Genomic DNA, 21,628 nt, shown 5'->3' on the forward strand with positions numbered 1-21,628 from the left:
TCCTTGACCTAACTGTTCTGGTATTTCACACTCTTAAATACTCTCTTCTTCTGGTTATTCTCTGTTTTTTGGGTTTTCATAATACTGCTTTCTTAGTTCTCCCCCTATCTATCTAACTGCTTATTCTCAATCACCATTTTTGTTCAGTCATTCCTCAATTGTTAGATATCCCCTCAATTTCTGATTTTTTGCCACTACTAAAAGAGCTGCTCTAAATATTTTTGTACATATGGCTCTAAAATGGGAAATATTTAACCTGTAGTAGGCAAAAGCTACAAAGAGAAAAATTTGAGTTTGATATGAGGGGAAAAGCTTTCCTAAGAAACATGGAATGGGGCAGAGCCAAGATGGCAGCATGAGAACAGCCTTTCCTAGAAGCTCTCTCCAAAATATTCCAAAAACCTTAAAATTATGACTCTTAAATTGAGAGACAGAACCCACAGAAAGATCCAGTGAGGCAATTTTCCAGCCCAAGGTAACCTGGAAAATCATGAGCAAGCTCTGTTCCACAGGGCAGGGGGAAGGGTGCGACAGCACAATCAGGAATATCGTGCTAATGTGAAGGAGCTCCAGTCTTCCAGGAACAGTCTGCAGGGTACTGCCTGGGTCCGAGGGAGCACTGGCTCCAAGCAGCAGAAGCAGTTTCCTGACCTGCCAACCTAGGAAACACCAAGTACAACTTGGAAGATCATTGAGGAAACCTCTGCCAGAGTGAATGGGAGTCAGTGCAGCCTTCAGCACAGCTCAGATCCCAGGAAATAGAATCAGGCCCACAGAGCCTCCCGGCAGCTACTCCCAGAGGGCTCAGCACACAGAAGGTAAGAGGGTGGGAGGAGACTGTTGAGGTCTCTCCTCTGTCCCTGGGACAGGACCCTTGTGCTTTGTCCATATTCAGACCCTGGTCTCAGTCTGAGGCTCCATACTACCATAGCCAAGCAGGGATCCACCTCACAGCTCCAGGGCAGAGGGGAGGGCTTGTGGTTATCCACAGACCAAAGCACAGGCCAGGAGAGCTGTCAGAGCACCTCATAAGACCTGGGAGGAACTGATGTCAATGTGGGGGGTGTTCCAATAATACCCAAAAGCTTGGGAAGCACCCCAAACCAGGCACAGGCTGGGGAAATGAGTAAATAGAATAAAAGGAACCTGATCCAGACAATCACTTTGGTCCCATGGAAGACCAATATACACATTCAGAAGATGATAAAGTCCAAACTTCTGTATCTAAATCCTTCAAAAAAATATAGAAGTTGGTCTCAAGCTATTTCAGAGCTCAAAAAAGATTTTGAAAATCAAGTATGGGAGGTAGAGGAAAAACTGGGAAGAGAAATGAGAGAGATACAGGAAAAAAACATGAAAACCAAGTCAACAGCTTAGTCAAGGAGATTCAAAAAAATGCTGAAGAAAATAACATACTAAAAACTAGTTTAGGTCAAATGGAAAAAAACACTTCAAAAAGTTAATGAGTAGAAAAATACCTTAAAAAGCAGAATTGACCAGATGGAAAAGAAGATAAGAAAGCTCTCTGGAAAAAACAAATCCTCCAAATATAGAATGGAGCTAAAGGAAGCTGATGACTTTGCGAGGAATCAAGACACAATAAAATAATATCAAAAGAATGAAAAACTAGAAGAAAACATGAAATATATCATTGAAAAAACAATGAATCTGGAAAACAGATCCAGAAGAGACAATTTAAAAATTATTGGTCTATCTGAAAGTCATGATCAGGAAAAGATGCTTGACTTCATTTTTAAAGAATTTCTACAGGAAAATTTCCCTGAGATCCTAGAAGCAGAGGGCAAAAATAGAAATTGAGAAAATCTACTGATCTCCTAACAGAAAGATTAAAAAAAAATAACCCCGGGAATATTATAGCCAAGTTCCAGAACTCCCAAGTCAAAGAGAAAATACTACAAGCAGTCAGAACAAAACAATTCAAACATCATGGAGCTTCAGTCAGGATCACACAGAACTTAGCAGCATCTATATTAAGGGCTCATAGGGCTTGGAATATAATATTCCAGAAGGCAAAAGAGCTTGGGAAGCAACCAAGAAGCAACTACCCTGCAAAACTAAACATCCTCTCCTAGAGGAAAAGATGGACTTTCAATGAAGCAGGGGAATTTCAAGTGTTCCTGATGAAATGACCAGAGCTGAACAGAAAGTTTTATCTTCAAGTACAGGACTCAGGTGAAGCATAGAAAGGGGTACAAGAAGGACTAATTATGAGGAACTTAATGATGATAAACTGTGTGCATTCCTGCATGGGAAGATGATACTGGTAATACTCATATGAAAATTCTCATTTAATAGAGCAGTAGAAGGAATAGAAGGAACTTTTATAATTGAGACACAGGAGTGAGCTGAATTTGAAGGTATAATATATTTTTAAAATGGAGTCAGTGGGTGAAAAGGAAATGTACTGGGAAAAAAGAAAGGAGAGGTATAATACATTAAGATATTTCATGTAAAAGAATCAAGAAATAGCTTTTGCAATGGTATGGAAGGGGGGAAGGTGAGGGGGGAATGAGTAAGCCTTCATTCTCACTGGAAATGGCTCAGAAAGGAAACAACATACATACTTAATAGGGCATAGAAATCTAGGAGAAAAAGGGGATGGGGGAGGGGAGGGGAGATCAGGGGCGAGATAATCAGATATAACACATTTTATTTTTTTATTTTTTGCAAGGTGGAGGGATTGAGTACCCTGTTTGGCACCACAGGGCTGAGTAGGTGCTGGGTCTCTGAGGTGGGAAGTAGGTTTGAGGCCTTCTGGCTCCAGGGCCATTGCTCTGTCCACTGTGCCACTCTGCTGTCCCACAGTACAATTTTGAAGAGGAACAGAGTGAAAGGAGAGAGAAAATATAATAACTGGCAGTAGAGAGAGAAATGGAGTGGAATTACAAATAGCAACTGTGGAAAAATAAGAAGCAACGTTTCTGATGGACTTATGATAAGGAATGCAATCCACCCCAGAGACAGAGCTGATGGCATTGAAACACAGACTGAAATACATTTTTTTTCTCTTCCTATCACTTTATTTCTCATGATGCTTTTTTTGATTTCTGTGGGGGGACGGGGGTTATGTTCACTCTTGCAATAAGACTATTTTAGTAATGTGTAAATAAATTAAAAAAATAAAAATAAATTTTAAAAATTGTATGTCAGGGGCAGCTAGGTGGCATGCTAGATAGAGCATGGGCCCGGGAATCAAGAGGATCTGAGTTCAAATTCAGCCTCACACATTTAATAATTGCCTAGCTTTGTGACCTTAGGCAAGTCACTTAACCCTATTGCTTTAAATAAGTAAAAACGTTTTTAAAAATTTTTTAAAAAAAGAAACATGGAATGGCCAGCCTGAAGAGGTATCTAAATAGAAGCTGGATGACTACTTGTCAGGGATGTGATAAGAAAATTCTAGAATGGTTTTCTATTTCTTTTACTAGCTCATTTTACAGATGAGAAAACTGAGGCAAATGGGGTTAAGAAACTTGTTTAGGGTCAAACAGCTAGTAAATCTCTGGGGCCAGATTAGAACTCGGGAAGATGAATTTTATTGACTCTAGGTCTGACACTCTATCCATGATGCCACTAAGCTGCCTTAATAATGCATCCCTAACAATTTTGAGATATGTGACTAAAAAGTGAAATTGATCCATTGAGAGTGATTCATGTCTAGGTTATATAAATTTCATGTAACAGTATATCATCCTGGCTGTCCATCTGTTATTTCTTGCTCTCCCTTCATGGACAGTCAACCTCTATTTTCTTCTTTTTTATTCCTTTTTTCTATTTATTTAAGGCAATGCAGTTAAATGACTTGTCCAAGGTCACATAGCTAGGCAATTATTAAGTGTTTAAGGCCACATTTGAACTAAGATCCTTCTGACTCCAGGGCCAGTGCTCTACCCACTGCACCAACCTAGATGCCCCCAATCTCTATTTTCAATCATAATTTTCTGGATAATATCCCTTACACAACTGTTTGTAACAAGTCATCATCATAAACATGTCAAAACCATATGAGATCCACCTAAAGGAGATCACTCTTCATCCTTTGGAGATTGTGGAGGTCAACAATTTGCATATTTACAGCATTTCTAGTATTAAAAAGAGAATTTCACAATTAAAAAAGAGTTGTATATCTTAGGAAGCAGCTTAGGATCACTAAAAACAGTACCTAATTTCCCAAATGAAATCCAATCCAATTTTTTTTTAGGTTTACAAGGCAATAGGGTTAAGTGGCTTGCCCAAGGCCTCTCAGCTAGGTAATTATTAAGTGTCTGAGGCCAGATTTGAACTCAGGTACTCCTGACTCCAGGGCCGGTGCTCTATCCACTGCACCACCTAGCTGCCCCCCCCATCCAATTCTTAAAGGTTCTCTTCTAATTAAAATTTTTTGAATGAATGAATGAATGAAGAGCTCATTATATGCAAAGCAGTGTAATAAATATGAGAATGTTGACATCATATAAAAACCTTGCGATAACTGTAATCATAAAGCAACAAACTGATTATTAACATCAAACTAAACATAAGAAATGGAGGTATAGTCTTGTCATAGTTGTTCATTAATACCATGGAAGATATACAGTCTAAGTCATTCTTCTCTCTGGAAAGTGAGGTCCTTTAGATGTACCTGTATCATCTCATGACACATCACCTCAGCCCTCTAGCATCACCATCACTAAACAGACTCTTATGTCCTTCTCTGTATTTCAGAAATCCTAGGACAATTTTTCAAGACAAAGGCTTGAAGGATGTTGGCTCTCCTTTTCCTGCAGCATAAAATTTGGTGTAGTGACTACCAAGTAGCTATTTCAAGTTCCATTACATCAGTATCTAAAATATGCTCCCAGAGAATCAGGGCCCAGCCCAACTTTTAAATGTCTGTGGTCAGAATTTGGTCCAGGCGTCAGTGACCTGGGACTGGGCCTGGGGCCCAAGGGACTAGAGCCTCCAGCATACAGGAGGAGGAGGAGGGAAGAGGAAAGCAGATAGGAGAAATCAAAACTAGCTTTCTCAGAAGGGCCTCTGGAAGGACCCACAGCTGGCTGCAGTCTTCCCAAGGCATGCTCTCATCAAACCAAGAGATCACACAAGAACATCTCTTCTTGGGTATATCTCCTCAGTTTGAGAATATAAGAGGCAGGTTGGCAGTTTACCAGAAAGAACATCAGGGTGCCTTCGGAATATGGCCAAAAGTTCAAGTTGAAAAAAAAAAAAGATGAAAAATAGATTTCCACCTCTGTCCTTTGAAAGTTCAGTGTCTTTTTTCAGTAAAGCTGCTATGGAATGTCTTATGCAATGTACAAAGGACACCTACAGGAGGCCCTTGATTTCTATAATCAGTGTACAAAGGTGTGAGTAATTGTCCTCTCATAAGCCTCAAAATTTAGGTTACATGATTATCTCACTTGATTTTCAGGCCTCAAAATTGTCCCCTGTGAAGGGCAGTGAGCACATTCCCACAGATCACTGACAGCATATAAGCAGGTGCTGACCCCTTCGAATGGATCCAATCAAGAACCCAGACCTTGGACCTGTTGCAGACACAACAGAGGAGAAAATAGGCTGAAGACAATGTGGAAATGAGGGTTATCAACTTCTTACTCATCTCAGGAAGAAGGGAAAATTGAACATGAGCAAATTTCTTATGAAGACATGAGTAGAATCTGAAACACTGGTCTCTTTTTACCAACAACTTGATCCAGAAGGGTAGAAATTTACATTGTCCCATAGATGGTTTTTATAGGGCTGTTGAATTCAATTTCCAGTCTTTGAAGAGATCAATTTGTCAGACTCAAGTATCATTTAGGACCCTTGTGGACCTTCCTGTTGATTTAACAGGGATAGGCCCCCAAATCATTATGTGAACTAAAGCTAAAGTTCCCTCATATATTTTGTTGTATTGCTTGTTAGTGGCATAGCATACATACACAGACCATTCTTTTTATATTTTTCTTCCTGCTATTTCTTCAATTTAAATGTACTTCATAGCAGTTAGAGGGAAAATAGTCATGCAGTATTTTCAACAAATTGTAAATAAGCAACTTATGGGTGGGAAGAGAACTTTCAGAAAATATTAAAAACGTTTACAAATAAATGCAGAAAACTTAAGAAAAAATAAATTCCCTGAAATCCCTAACCTTCTCAGTTTGAGAAGCAGTCACCTATCATCACTTCAAGAACTATCAGTTACTAAATGTCTACTTGTGTGCATTTAATATTACTATAAATTTCATCTCTGCCTTAACAGTAGGATTATGAGCTTTGAGATCAGAACAAAGTCTAAGGAGGCTTAACATGCTCATATTCACAGGTGGGGATGTTCAACAAATTAAAATATCATTGTTACACAGTGAGTCCTTTTGGAAACCTTGTCACAGATTAAATTCAGGTGAAAAAAGAAACATGTCTCATGAGAAGACATTATTACAGGTGAAGTATATGAAACATGAAAACATAAAAAGATGCACATAATTTACTGAAAATTATAACTAAGAAACTATTCCCTCACAAACTTGCTAATGCAGTCCACATAAAGAAATGTTTTCTAGATTTAGTTCTATTTAGGCAGTTTTCCTTAGCCAAGATGGAATCACTCAAGAAGTTTCACTCACTCTGCTCTCCATTAGAATTAAAGCACCAATCTTGGCTTTTGTAGGTTTTTGCTACCCCATTTTCACTTGTAGATTCCCTCTCTGCTACCATCTCTAAGAAATTTGAGGTTCATTCGATCCAAATTTATCACCCAATGTAGATCCTGGTGACTATTATATAGATTCTCCCCCCCTTAATAAGTTTAGTGTCTGGCACCTATTAATCCTATACAATAAGTTGTCTCTATATGATTGTATGTTGTCTCCTCCATTAGACCGTGAGCTCCTTAAGAGCAGGGCCATCTTTCATCTTTGTATTTCACAGTACAGTCCTTTAAAATGGTGATTAGAATTAAAAAAATTACTATTTGATTCATAAATTCCCTTTGAATTTAAGCAAAACTTGAAACATAGTAGGTGTTTAAAAATGCATGTTGACTGACTGCATCACAACTCCTGCCCTTATCTGGAGAACTTAAACTTTCAGGCCAATACTCACTCAAATGCCCCAAACTTCCCAGTTTCTCAATCTATTCATTCCCCATGACTTACTCTGCTATTCTAAGCGACAGTCACATCCTTAAATTTGACATCCTCTATTTTTATGTTCATGAACTCCAAAATATCTTTATCTTATCACAATATTTTGTGATTGCATCTTTTCACATGCCTTCCAAGGTCTAATCCTATTGCTTGTCTTCATCTTGACCATTAGTTCTTCTGCCCCTCAATATTATACTATTTAATCTCCTCCCTACTCAATTTTAGACTTTTGGTGAACCAGTTCAACCCTACAGTGACATATAAATCACAAAACGAGTCAAAATGGATAAATATATTCAAACATTTCAATCACTTATCTTTTTGCCAGTTGCCAATAACACCTTGCCATTCCCCGACCCTGGATCATTCCTACAATCAGCCTCTTTTGCTACTTTCAAATAGTGCTAAAAGGAATAGAGGTTGTCATGAAACTGTTTTGAATAGGCCTATTATAATTCAACTGGGCCCCTCACCAAAATGAGACAATCCTTATTTATCATTAAATTGTAATTATTTGAATTAATCATACTTCTCTCTCTCCTCTTTACAACTGATACACTTCTGGATTTCAACTCCACCGAACAAGTCACTGCTCCCAGAATAAACACATCATTTAAACTTACCATACAAACTCTGATAACTGAACTCTTGATTGATGAATCTCCCTCAGGTTCCCTTCTCCTGGGTATGGAACTCAGAATACCAAACTTCCCCCGATACCTTCCTTTATAAAGGGAAGAAACTCCAGAAATCCCTTTTATAAAGGATGAACTCTCCAGATTACTCTACATTTTTATCTGCTGCTCCAACAGAACATGATGCCCCTATGTCAAATAACCACTGGTGTTCCATTCCCCTGCCCCATTTTCCTGTATCTTTTCCAATAATAAATCCCCCTTTAAACAATAAATTTCTTCAGTTCAGGAACTGTTTTTCTTTTTTATTAATTACACCCCAGCCATATAGCACAGTGTCTGGAATATTGTAAGAACATAATAAATATTTGCTGAACTGAAAATTAACTATCCCCACTCACACAGGGCTCCTCCAAACCTTCTCTTCTCAAACCTCCAACCTCTCAGTCAAAAACCTCAAACCAGATGTCACTGAAAAAACTGAGGTCATTCTGAGAGTTCTCTCTTTTCCCCCTTCTCCTCATCTTACATCTATTAGTTCACTTCAGTAGTTCTTTATGTCTCTGATGAAGTTTGACTTCTTTGTGTCAAGGTCAAACCTTCCCTCTACATGCATCCATGATCATATCCCTTCCCATCTACTCCAACAGATTGTCTTCATTATCATTCCCCCACACTCTAATCTTTTTTCTCTTGCTATCTTATTCATTCCAGCTGCCTACAAACATGCCCATGTCTCCCCTCTCTACTAAGAAAAAGGAAAAAATCTCACAAGATCCTACTTTGGGGCAGCAAAGTGGTGCCATGGATAGAATTATGAGCTTGGAGTCGGTAAGTTCAAAGTTCACCTCTAACCTCAGACACTTACTAGCTTACCCCTTATAGGGTCAAAATAATTTAGGCAAATAACTTTTAGTTGCTTCAGTTTCCTCATCTGTAAAAATGGGGATGAAACAAGTCTCCCAGAGTTGTTATAAGGATCAATTAAAACAAAGTATTTAGCATGGTAGCTGGTAGTTCTAAGTATTATATAAATGTTAAATACAACTATTATTTTTACTATGGCTATTGCTACTGCAACTGCTATCACTATTGTTACTGCTACTGTCACTGCTACTACTACTATTGCTACTACTTCTACTACTACCACCACCACTACTACGACCATCACCACCACCACCACCATCACTACATCCACCACTACTACTTCTACTTCAACTACTATCCCTGCTAGCCACTATTTTATATCTTTCTACCCATTTCCAGCTAAACCCTTTGAAGAGCAGAAAATTATCAAAGAGAAAAAAGATAGAATAGATATATTCTTAACAAGGAGGTTTACAAATAGCCATCAGCTACTTGCAATATTTTAATCTCTTAAGTAGCAGACAAAGAGAAACTATTCTGTGAGGATAGAGTGTGAAACCAAGTAAGTGGCAACCACTTAGTTGCATCTCTAACATCTAAGGGAGTCACTGTGCCACAATGAAGCCATGTGTACCAATATAGTGCAAAAGCCTTTTTTTGTACATTTATTTCTTTTTTAGAAATGGTAATGCAAAGAACATGGTGCAGTAATATCTTCAATACTCACTGAGAGGTAGAGAGATCAAGTGAGTGGTGTAGAGAGCATTCTCTGCTTATGGTAATGTGGTGAAAAGTTAAATGATTTGTTTCTATGCATCACCATCTACATCTATATAGAGAATACAATTAAATAAGTTATAAAGATAGGGGAGTAAGCAATATAATTCGGAAAGAGATCCATATTATGTCATAAGCCAGTTAGGAGAACAAGGAATTGTTTACCTGTCAGATCTATGGAAAAGGGGACAGTTTATGACCAAGGAAGAGATAGAGAATGTTATAAAATGCAAAATGGCTAATTTTTATTGCATTAAATAAAAAATATTTTGCACAAATAAAATTTGCACAAAATAAAATTGCAGCCAGGATTAAAAGAAATGCATAAGTCAGGAAACAATTTTTACAATTATTGTTTTTGATAAAGGACTCATTTCTAAAATATATGGAAAACTGAATCAAATTTATAAGAATATAAGTCATTCCCCAATTGATAAATGGTCAAAGATATGAATGTTCTCATACGAAGAAATTGAAGCTATCTTGCCATGTGAAAAAATGTTTTAAATCATTACTGAATAGAGAAATACAAATTAAAACAACTCTGATGTACCACATCATACCTATCGGATTGGCCAATATGACAAAAAAGGGAAATGATCAATGTTGGAGTGGATGTGGGAAAACTGGGACACTAATGCATTGTTGGTGGAGTTGTGAACTGATGGAAACTTTGTGGAGAACAATTTGGAAGTACACTCAAAGAGCAATAAAATTGTGTATGCTCTTTGATCCAATAATACCACTATTAGCAGTCAATATCCCAGAAAGATCATAAGAAAGGGTAAAAAGACCCACATCTACAAAAATATTTAAAGCAGCTCATTTTGTAGTGGCAAAGAATTGGAAATTGAAGGGATGTACGTCAATTGAGGAATGGCTGAACAAACTGTGATATATGAATGGGATAGAGTACTATTGTTTTTTAAGAAATCATGAGTGAGTGGACCTCAGAAAAGACTGAAAAGAACTGCATGAACTGATGCTGAGTGAAGTGAGTAGAAACAGAAGAATATTGTACAAATTAACAGCAAGAGTGATGATCACTATGATGGACTTGCTCATCTCAGCAATATAACAATGGAAAATACCATTTGCATGGTATTTTATATTAGAAGAAGAAGAAACTATGGACTGTGAATGCAAACCAATGCTTACTGCTTTCAATTTTTACTATTTGTTTTGTATTTTGTGTTTTTTCTCTCTCGTAGCTTTTTTTTTCCTGTTTTGATTCCTCATTTACAACATGATAAATCTGGACATATGTTTATCATAGTTATATATGTGTAACCTATATTAGATTGCTCTATCAGGGAGAGTGGGGAAGGAAGGGAGGGAGGGAGAGAGGGAGAAAAATGTGAAACTCAAAAACCTTCCCCTCAAAAAGAATTCTGAAACAATCTTTGCATGTAGTTGGAAAAATAAATATATTTATTTATTTAATTAACTAAAGAAAAGATAACCAAAGAATGAGAGTTATATGTGCAAACACTGGTATTGAAACTTAGGTTTACAGTGATTCCCTGATTATAAATAACAGGTTTTTTAATCTAAATTCTGATGGTAATTATTTATGTACTTAACCTAACTTGTGTTTAATAAACATCTTTGTGCACTTAGTGAAGTATTTTCTCAATATTATGCTACTCATTCACAAAGAATTACAGATTTAAAAAATATCCAATAAATACTACTCATTAGAAAAATACAATATGTGGGCAATAAAGGAAATGATAGTACAACTCATATGTTCAAAGCTACTTCTTTATAGTGGGCATAATTTTTCCAATTTTTACAAGAATCAGTATCCAACACTAAAACAGGGTAAATGACCAATTATATTTTCCATTAACACATGATAGGTGTAATCCATCACTTGGAGGGACCACAGATTGAAGCTGGGGAGAAGACATTTCTCTTGACTTAGAAGAGGAAAAAAACTACTTTCATTTACAGTCATTCTCTGAAGGGAGCTGAGTGAAAAACTACAAATTTGAATATTTAAAATGCCACCATTATTGAGGCCCCCAGACTGCAATTTCAAAAGCAAGTAGTCGTTTCAGGTGGATAATTGCTAGGGTTCAATTGTCTGTTACATTACTCTGTGCACTTAAGCATAAAAAACAATTAGTGGTCTGGCTACTATAACTACATTCTCCATAACCAACAAAAGAAGCACAGAGTTTTAAAAAAAACTCAGTAATCTTAAGAGGTCATTTTTCTATTTAATGGCCTCAGATTATATAGTAAATGTATGCCCTCTCAGGAAAAACAATTAGTTTTGCAAAAGAACATAGGTTTGGAATTTTCTATTCAATGTAAATATAGTAGAGAATATCCATGCACACATGGCCTGTTTGTATCCTGACAGGACATCCTTTGGCAAATAAAACAGAAACAAGAAATTCTTCATTAAGACATTGTTGTACATGTAAAAGAGCTGCATTTCTATCAAACTGTTTATACCATTCAGTATGGTAAGTAGAAATGAAAATATTTAGATTTGATATTTCTTCTATCATCTTAGAGACTTTAGGAGATATAAAAGTTAATAATAGATCTGCTTCAGTTGACAGCAGTCATATGTTGCTTGGAAACCCAAAATGTTTCTTGCAATTGAAATTGCAAATTACTTAAGTATTTATTCGTGTTGTAACTGATGAAACTGTTAGAAAAACTCAAATGTACTTTTTACTGCAAATCCAGGCTTTGAATTTCTAGAGAAGGGTTAGGTTTGCCTCATCCAAATTGACTGTGAGTCTTCTGAAGGATAAGATGCTTCAGATTTCTTCTATGTCCATCAGTAGTTTGCTCTTTAACTCTATACATTAATGCACTGCCATACTGGAATCCTCATCATTAAGGGAATGAAGCTGAGTAAGGTACTTTGCCCACAACAATCCTTAGAGGTAGGTGGTGCAAACATAAAGGTTTGAGTTTCTCTTCCCAGTTTGGTTGATGTAGCTCTATATGGTAAGGTTTTATATATGAACAAGGTACACACTGTGATCCCTTTGTGAGATATAAGCCTTTTGTACTGGATCAAGAAAGGAAAATCATAACTGGTTGAGCAAACAAGCCAGTTATGCTTAAGGGGACTTTGAATATAGGAAGAAAATTCACTAGTTCTATTTCGAGGGTTGAGGAGTTGAGGCTTTAGGAGTGCTTTGTGAGGGAGATGCCTTCCACCTACCCCACTGGCTGGCTAGCAGAACTACTGGAACAGATGATGTTATTTAGCTGAGAGTAGAGACATTCACCTCAGGATAGACATGGATTTGGAGAGATCCAATTAAAACAAATTTAAGTAGTCCAGCTTGCTTAATTACTGCATCTGAACTACATTTTTGAAATTCAGTCTTGTCCTATTCTTTATGACCCTATCTGGGGTTTTCTTGCTAAAGATATTAGGGTGGTTTACCATTTCCCTCTTCAGCTCATTTTAGAAATGAAGAAACTGAGGCTAACAGGGTTGAGTGATTTTCCCAGGATCACAACAGTTATTAAGTGAATTTAAACTCCTATCCTCCTGACTCTAGGGCCAGCACTTCATTTATGGCACCACCAAGAATCACACAGTTCATTTCTCATTAATTCTTACCTGGGACTCTCTCATTCACAGTCAAGAAAATTTGGTTTCTGATTACCCTCTTGTATTTTTTCAGGTAGGCTTATTGCATTCACATTTCATTCTAAATTCTTTAGAGAAGGACATTCTTTGTTTCTTTGGAGATACCCCATAGCAACCTTCAGTCCTTCAGAAGAAGATGATGCCTAGCTTACTACATGTCTGCTTCCAGAATTTTTTTCATGGTTAATTTGTGATTAATTCCTCCCTCTTTAAAGGGATAGGGGAAGGGAAATAGAAAGGAGAAAGAAACTAAAGAGTTAATAACTATCAAAGTAAGCATCAGAGTTAGCATTTGAATCTAGGCTTCTTGATTCCACTACACCATACTTTCTCTCTAAGGATGAAATAAAGGATCCAGTAGCTAGTGGATCTGCTACTGGATATATGTCTCCAATCCTTCTTAAAAAGGTAAACATTAGCAAAAGTCAAATTCTATTTTGTCTAGGTTGTTTCCTCACTCTGAAATCTACCTTCTTATATCAAATCTAGACTTCTTAGCTTTGTTATGAGGCTTTCTCCCAATCAGTCCCCATGCCCTACTTAATCTTACTTCCTCATTTCTTTCAGTTTGCTATAAGAAACTCACTCCATTCAAGGACCTAATTAGCTTGCTATTTTATATACAGCTTTCTCCCGTCTGGTTCCATGTTTCACTCCACCCACCCAAAATGCCTTTTCCATCTTTTAAATTCCCTACCCCTTCCTTCAGAAACAGGGGCTGCTCTCAAATCACCTCCTCCAGTAATACACTCTCTAATAAATCTCTCCTAGTTGCAATTACCCTTCATTATATTATCTTTATCATCAATAGTCCTGCCTCCCCATTCAGAACATAAGCATCACCCACACAGCACACATTGCACACATTCCCCATTATTTCAGTGTCCTCCTAATTCACAAAATGGGGTCATGGGAGATGTTCAGTAAATGGATGATTGGCAAAAATCTTGAGATAGTTATTTAGAAACTGCTATATATTGATGATTTCAATCCACATATATGTGTGTGGAAACACACATACACACAGACATAGACAAAGAGAACTGAAAGGATTTTAGATCCCTTTTCTAAGCTCAGCACTATGTCCTTATGATGTGGCTAAAGGAGTCTGAGATCAAGGGCCAAAATGCAACTGCCAAACCATACTGTTAGGAGTAAGCCTTATAAAGTATCTCATAATGAGGGATATAGCTCAAAAGGCAGGTATTTGAAACAGAATACTAAGTGGAAATCAAAGTCTGGAGCCATTCCACCCAAGCTATCTTATTCTTTGTCTTCCCCCCCCCCCCCATTCATTTGCATTAAAAACCAAAAAAGTACTTTGGAGCTGAGAAAAACTAGAAGGCCAAAGAGACTAAGAACCCTGGTGTTTCTGTAGGAAGGACAACTTCCAAACTGATGATGTTTGGATACAGGCTAGCAATTAGACACTAAGTGGAATTAGCAAGCTCTTCTCTAACCCCAAGTCAGATAAAAGCTAGATATAGAGATGAAGACTGGTGAGCAGGAAGCTAAGGTCAAAAACAGAAAAACAGACAGACAATCTGTGGGACTACTTAGCTGGCTGACTGTTCTGTCAGCATGGCTCCTGGGACAATCTTCCACTACATAGGAAAGGTCTACCATAACCAAGGATCCAAGAACTGACAGAAGAAAAGAAGCAACTACTTTTTAGTGTCCATTATGTGCCAGGAACTCTGCAAAAATTATTTTATTTTATCTTTACAAGTCTGGTAGATAGGTGCCATTATCATGCCCATTTTTAAAGGTAAGGAAACTGAGTCACAGTAAAGTTAAGTGATTCGTCCATTCACACATCTGGTAAGTGATTGGGGCAGGATCTGAATTCAGGTCTTTCTGACTCTAGGCTCAGCACTCTGTTGACTGATCTTTCTTTCTAAGTACATGAGGAAGAATTTTTTCTTTCTATAAGGGGTTCTGTCTTAAACTTCTGGGAAGATGTAGGGCATGGGCATCCATTTTAATTCTTCAGGGTTGCATCACCCAACAAAAAGTTGTTAAATGCTGCATATAGAATTTAATATTTAATTTAATATTTATTTATGACTACAATATAACCCATATTATCAATGAGTAAAATAAATAAAATGTAATAATGAATTAAAGTTTGGGCTCTAAGGGCCACATGTGGATTGTGGGTTGGACACCTCAGGTCAAGGGGGAGCATGTATGGCAGTCATCATAAGCATCACTGGAGCACTGCCAAGCAGAGCTCATGGAAGACCAAAATGGAGCAACACTGGGCAGGCAGACTGTACATCATATGAGATGAGTAGGACCAATGTTGCTGTGACATCACCAGAATTCATCAACAATCCCATAGCAACAGAGACCTGAGCACTCCTTCCAGAAATGATCTCCAATCATATACTCTCTGTGTGTGAACTTTTACAAATACACCCTGGTGACAATGACTATCAATGTTTGTGCTTTTCAGTGGTGACTTTCAATGAAGGAGATATCCATCCTTCCAACTGACGTGACGGAGAGTATACCACGGATTTATGGGGGAAATATTTTGTTCTTACCATGCTATTTTATTAAATACTTTTGCCTCTAATTGTGTTCTTTGACTAGTAAAACTGAATATAATAAAAATGAGTTCCTGCTGTTAGCAGACACAGACCCACAGAAGGAGCTTGCATCTAGGGTCACTTGCCTTCTATGGAGGTTGTAGTGATGAACTGCTTGAGTTGGAGGAGGGGTGTCCCCAGATGCACAATATTTAAATTGACTGATGTAGAATCATCTTTAAGTTATTGAGGATACTGGTATAGATGATAGAGAATAATGATGCAATTTTTTTCTATTCTATTTTTTCATTTCTTGTGAATAAGAGGGTGGCATGGGAGAAAGACATAAAGAGAGATGAATGTCCATCAGTATAGCAGTCAACAAGCATTTATTAATTCTTATTATATGACAGAGGGCAATTAGATGGTCCAGTAAATAGAATGCTAAGATTCATCTTCCTGAGTTCAAATCTGTAGCTGTGTGAACCTGAGCAAGTCACTTAACCTTGTTTGCCTCAGTTTTCTCATTTATAAAGTGTGAGCTGGAGAAGGAAATGGCAAACTACTGCAATATCTTTGCCAAGAAAACCTCAAATGGAGTCAGGAAGAGTCAGACACAACTGAAAACTACTAAATAACAAACTATATGACAGAGACTATACTATGAACTGAGAATGCAAAGAAAGTAAAACAAAACAAAGCAAAACAAAACCTTGTTTCTATCCTTAAGGAGTTCACATTCCACTGAGAAAGACAACATGTAAACACCTACCCTCATATAAGATATGTATCGCCTATTTCAGAGGGGAAGCAGTAGCAGTTGGGAGGTATAAGAAAAAGTTCCTGTCAAAGTGGGATTTGAGCTGATTCTGGAAAGGAGCCAGGGAAGTCAAGTCAACAAAATAAAGTCAACAAACATTTATTAGGTGCCTACTGTATACCAGGCAGGGGATACCAAGAAAGTTAAAAATAGTCTCTTCTCTTAAGGAGTTCACAATCTAATGGTGGGAAAAAGGAAGCAGCTATGTATAAACAAGACAAGAAAATAATTTCAGAGTAGCATGATAAGGAAGGTTTTTTTTGAAGAAGGGAAGATTTTTAGCTAAAATTTTATCTAGAAAAGGAAGCAGAAGCTAAGGGAAATATTCTAGTCATGGGGACAGGCAGTAACAATGCCCAGAGTCTGAAGATAGACATCTCATTCAAGGAACAGCAAGGAGATGAATGTAGTTAGATCACTGAGTACGTAGAAGGGGGTAAAACAGTAGAAGACATAGGCAGGGTAAAGAGGATTTTTTAAATTTGATCTTGGCAATAAGAATTAATGGGGCATGAGACTTGACTGAAGAAGGCTAGACATTTTGGGGTCAAAACTGGTTTTCTTAAAAAGGGTCAGTGACCCTAAAGAACCCAAGATATGCTGGAGAATTCAAAAAGCAAAAGATGTGATTAGATCTCCAGTCCTTGGGTGAGCTATGGACAGGTTATAGAAAAACAATCAAGAAAGTAAAAAATGATATAAAATCTAATTAGGGTCAAAGCAGCAAAAGGAGGGATTAAAGGATATACAGGATATGTACATGCACTTCTCACTTCTCACCTACCACCTTCTTACTACCTCCTTCTTTCTCTCTTTATACTACTGTTCCTTTTCTCTAGAAGGCAAAAGAACACATACTTAACATTTCTCTGTCTCTTCTTCCTTTCTTCCCTCCTCCCTTTTCCTTTTCTCCCTCATTTCTCTCCTCTCTTCCCCCCCCTTTTCCCTCTCCTCTCTCCCTGTCTCCTTCCTTCTCCTCTCCTACCTCCTCCCCACCCTCATCTCTGTCTGTCTGTCTCTCTCTCTCTCTCTCTGACTCTCATCTCAATGGATGGAAAAGTAGGTTCACAAGGACAGATACTGTTTAGTCTGAGTGTGATCCCCTTTGCAAGAATGCTTGTGTATTTATTTCTGTTGCTAAGAAATTTGGTAAAGAAAGTGGGCATAAGGCTTTAAAAGGTTTAAAAGATGGTAATATTGTTAACAAATTTCTGTTTTGTGTTCACAACCTCATTGTTAAAGTTAAGAATTATTTGCTCAACTTGTATAAATCATTTTTGACAGATTTTCATTGTAACAGCCAATAAGAGTCTGGTTACTACCATGGAGGGTGCTTTAAGTCTGGATTCTTGGGGTCTATTAAGGGCTACCTAGTATGTTCTGAGCTATGGATCCATGGTCAAATCATTTATTCTTTTTTTTTTTTAGCTTTTTGCAAGGCAAACGGGGTTAAGTGGCTTGCCCAAGGCTACACAGCTAGGTAATTATTAAGTGTCTGAGACCGGATTTGAACCCAGGTACTCCTGACTCCAAGGCTGGTGCTTTATCCACCTAGCCGCCCCAAATCATTTATTCTTTCTGGGCTTCAGATGCCCTCTCCCATAAGGCTTCCTTCCAGTTCCTATTTTCCTTCTTTCTACAGTCATGTGTTTATTAAGTGAGGTTTAGCCTGCTCTAACACCCTATTAATCACTTAAAGGAAAGGTTATGAGAGTTGTTGCTAGAGAAGAATGAATCAGCTATGCCCCTAAATTCCTTCCCAAACAGAGGTGATTAAAATAACCATAAGACAAACAGATGAAAATATGTTGTTCAATATGATGATAAATAAAATACAAGGAAAGAACAGCCCTTGTCTCATAATTCCAGAGAAAGATTTTCAGTGCCAATTATAAAATATATGAAAGTATGAAGATAATAATAGCTCATATTATATAGGACTATAGCAAAATACTTTTTAGGCATTTATAATTAATTCTTACCAAAGTTATACAATAGTATATTTACATTTATGTTTGTTTATGGTTGTGTGTAAGTCAATGTTTTGGATTTCATTTGACTCCCTGTGGGAAATAAGAGAGATTTAAAATAAAGCTAAAACACTGATAATTAGGTATTTTAATTACTCATACAGTTAAAAAAAATACCAAAGGAAGAAAACTAAAAAGATTATCTGTCAGGAAGTAGGCAACTCAGTTTTTCTGAGAAAGTTTTTGAGCTAAATCAGAAAGTATTTACTAATAACTTTCTACTTTCCTGGAACTGTATTAGGAATTTGGAGATTAAAAAAAAAACCCATGATATATTCTGCTGTTTAGTCATTTCAGTGTCTCCAATGCTTTGTGATCCCAATTGAGGTTTTCTTGGTAAAGATTATAGAAGTTTGTCATTTTCTTCAGTTCATTTTTTCAGATGAGGAAATTGAGACAAACAGGGTTAAGGGACTTACCCAGGGTCACATAGCTAGTAAATGTCTGAGGCAAGATTTGAAATCAAGAAGATGATTCTTGCAGACTCCAAGACCTTGAACACTATCCACTGTGTCACCTAGCTGGTTATAAAATACACAGTCCAACTCTAGTTGGAGAGATAAGATTTACATGTGACATAACCCCCCCAAAAAAAATTTGTTAATTTGTTACCATGTGGAAACCATTCATCCCTCTTTACTTCAGTTTACTCATTTGTAAAATGATGGGTTAGGATAATATAATTTCATCATAAATTCAATGTGATCTTTAGATCATATTTAGAGAATTCTAAAAAAACAAAATAAATTATCCTATTTACAAATAACCAGAAAAAGAATTTTAAAAACTAGCATATGATATAAACAGGAAGTGATATATTTTGAATTGTAAATATATGTATCAAGAAGCTAAAGAAATAATGATTAAGAGGAGCAAAAAAGAAAATGATGGAGAAAGGAAATGGCAAATTACTCCAGTATCTTTTCAGTCAGACAAAACTGAACAACTAAACAAGAACAACAACAACAAAAAAAAGTGTGAATGTTTAATGTCATATTGTAATGAATATTTCAAATAAAGAAATGGGAATATTCAGAGAGCTTAACAAAAGACCGAAGTATAAGATAAAAAACTTTCACACAAATAATGGATGGAAAGAAATGAGAGAAAGAAAAAGCCTGCTATAAACTGAATCTTTACAAAAAAATTTCTTTTGTCCTCTTAAATAAGAGTCTTATTCCAATCACTCAAAAGCTAAGCAATCTAGCGTTTGAGTGATTCCTTATCGAAATAAATCTTCCCAACTCACTTTTAAAGGAAGTCAATATGTGGTATAAAGAGGTGATCCTTAGATTGGGGGGGGGTCCTGTCTTTTGAGATCTATTTTCTCTCTCCTTCAAGGCTATGCAGATGGAAATACCATTTCACAATAGAAGCCAATCTGATATTCCATATGTATCACTTTCTGAAGCTATTTTCCATCTCTATGTATCTGCATAGGTTGTCCCCTCATACCTGAAAAGCACCTTCCCCTAACGTATGCTTTTCATATTCCTCTTCTTCAAAGTTCAGATCAGGTAGCCTCTGTGAAGCATCACCCTATTCTCCAGCTGTGAAAGTTTATTCTCAAATTTTCCAAGAGATTTTGTCTGGACTTTAACTTTGTCCATCACTGTACCTTACCTATATGTATCAATGTATCTGTCCTAGTTCCCCTAACATCTTTGTTTTTGCATTCCCTAGCTACAAAAGTACTATCTAAGGTAGAACTTTCCACCCAGTAAGCACTGAATAACTATTGAATTGAATATCTATTTCTACCAAGACTTCACAGTCCTCCTCTAACCTCTGCCCCAATCTCCTACCTGCCCTGACAAAAGTGACAAAACAGAGATTGAGAAATAGGGATTTTGCAAAAGCTACTATTAAACATATAACACAGTTCCCTTTTTTCTGTGATTTTTCCTTTTTAATATAGTTTATTTTGTTAAATATTTATTAATCATGCATAAAAAGATTTAAATTGACTTTTAAAAATTTTGAATTCCAAATACTCTTCCTTCTTCCTTATTTTCCCTGCTCTTTAAGAAGCAATTTGAAACCAATCATACATATTTGGGGCTAGGTGATGAAGTAGATAAAGTACTAGTCCTGAAATCAGGAAGATTCATCTTCCTGAATTCAAATCTGGTCTCAGACACTTACTAGCTGTGTGACCTTGGGCAAGTCACTTAACTCTGCCTCAGTTTCTCATCTGTAAAATTAGTTGGAGAAGGAAATGGCAAAACCATTCAAGTATTTTTGCTAAGAAAACCCCAAATGGAATCACAAGAGTTGGTAATAGTAACAGAACATGTTTCTATATTATCATGTTGTAAAAGAAAACATGACAGAAAAATCCCAAGAAAAAGAAAGTTTTAAAAGAATGCTTCAAACTGCATTCAGAGACCATCAATTCTCTCTGAGGATGAATAATATTTTTTTTTATCATGAATCCTTGGAACTTGAACAGAATACCTAAGTCTTTCACAGTGTGAGGACTATTTAGATGTGTTTGGCTTCCACAAGAATGTGAAAGGAGATTGTTAGTTTACATTACAAAGACTGGGGTCTGCCTGTGTTGGTGCCCATGGGCAGGTATGTGAATGTAAGACAAAAGATTTAGCCTCAACTTGAACAAAACCTGAAATCTGATTAGATCAGGTCTGCCCCACCTAGTTCTGAGTTAACCTAGGGTCTGGGACCTTCTCCTTTGCCATGTTCAAGATTACTTACCATTCCCTTCCCTATGTTCATTAGTATAATGAGCAGGGTGGGGAAAACACACGGGGGCAAATGTATCAATTGGATTGTGACCCCAGCCAATGATTGGCATGAAGGGGGAAGAATAAGTCTTTCCTAGTACATTTAAGACCCAGCATTTCTGGGATTTGGCACCCCTCTCCCCTAGAGACAAGTGGTCCTTTTGTTAAGATACCTTAATAAAAGTCATTTTTAATCACTCTGGACTAAGTATTTATGAGCCATTTATAGCAACAGTTTATCAGCAGAGTGTTTTTTTTAAGATGAATGAAATAAATTGATGACACTCCAGAGGGTCAGGTTGTTTGGGGGCAAAGGGGATAAAAACAGGAAGGAAAAAACCTTCAAACACAGAAGAAATAAAAATAATTTTTTAAAATTAAAGACTAGAGGAGACTTCTGCAGGAAAAAGTTTTATATGTACTGTGATAAATATGGAGATGG

At 36.9% G+C, this 21,628-nt stretch overlaps 1 protein-coding gene and 1 pseudogene across 4 annotated transcripts in view; one reads left to right on the forward strand and one right to left on the reverse strand.

Moving 5' to 3' along the window:
• MTUS2 (microtubule associated scaffold protein 2) overlaps nt 1-21,628 on the reverse strand; it is a 675,509-nt gene that overhangs the window by 355,833 nt on the left and 298,048 nt on the right. The gene's annotated exons all lie outside the window — the stretch shown is intronic.
• On the forward strand, nt 4,822-5,882 carry LOC141510211 (RAD9, HUS1, RAD1-interacting nuclear orphan protein 1-like; annotated as a pseudogene).

Source organism: Macrotis lagotis, chromosome 1, assembly GCF_037893015.1.
Source record: "Macrotis lagotis isolate mMagLag1 chromosome 1, bilby.v1.9.chrom.fasta, whole genome shotgun sequence".
Lineage (NCBI taxonomy): Eukaryota > Metazoa > Chordata > Mammalia > Peramelemorphia > Peramelidae > Macrotis > Macrotis lagotis.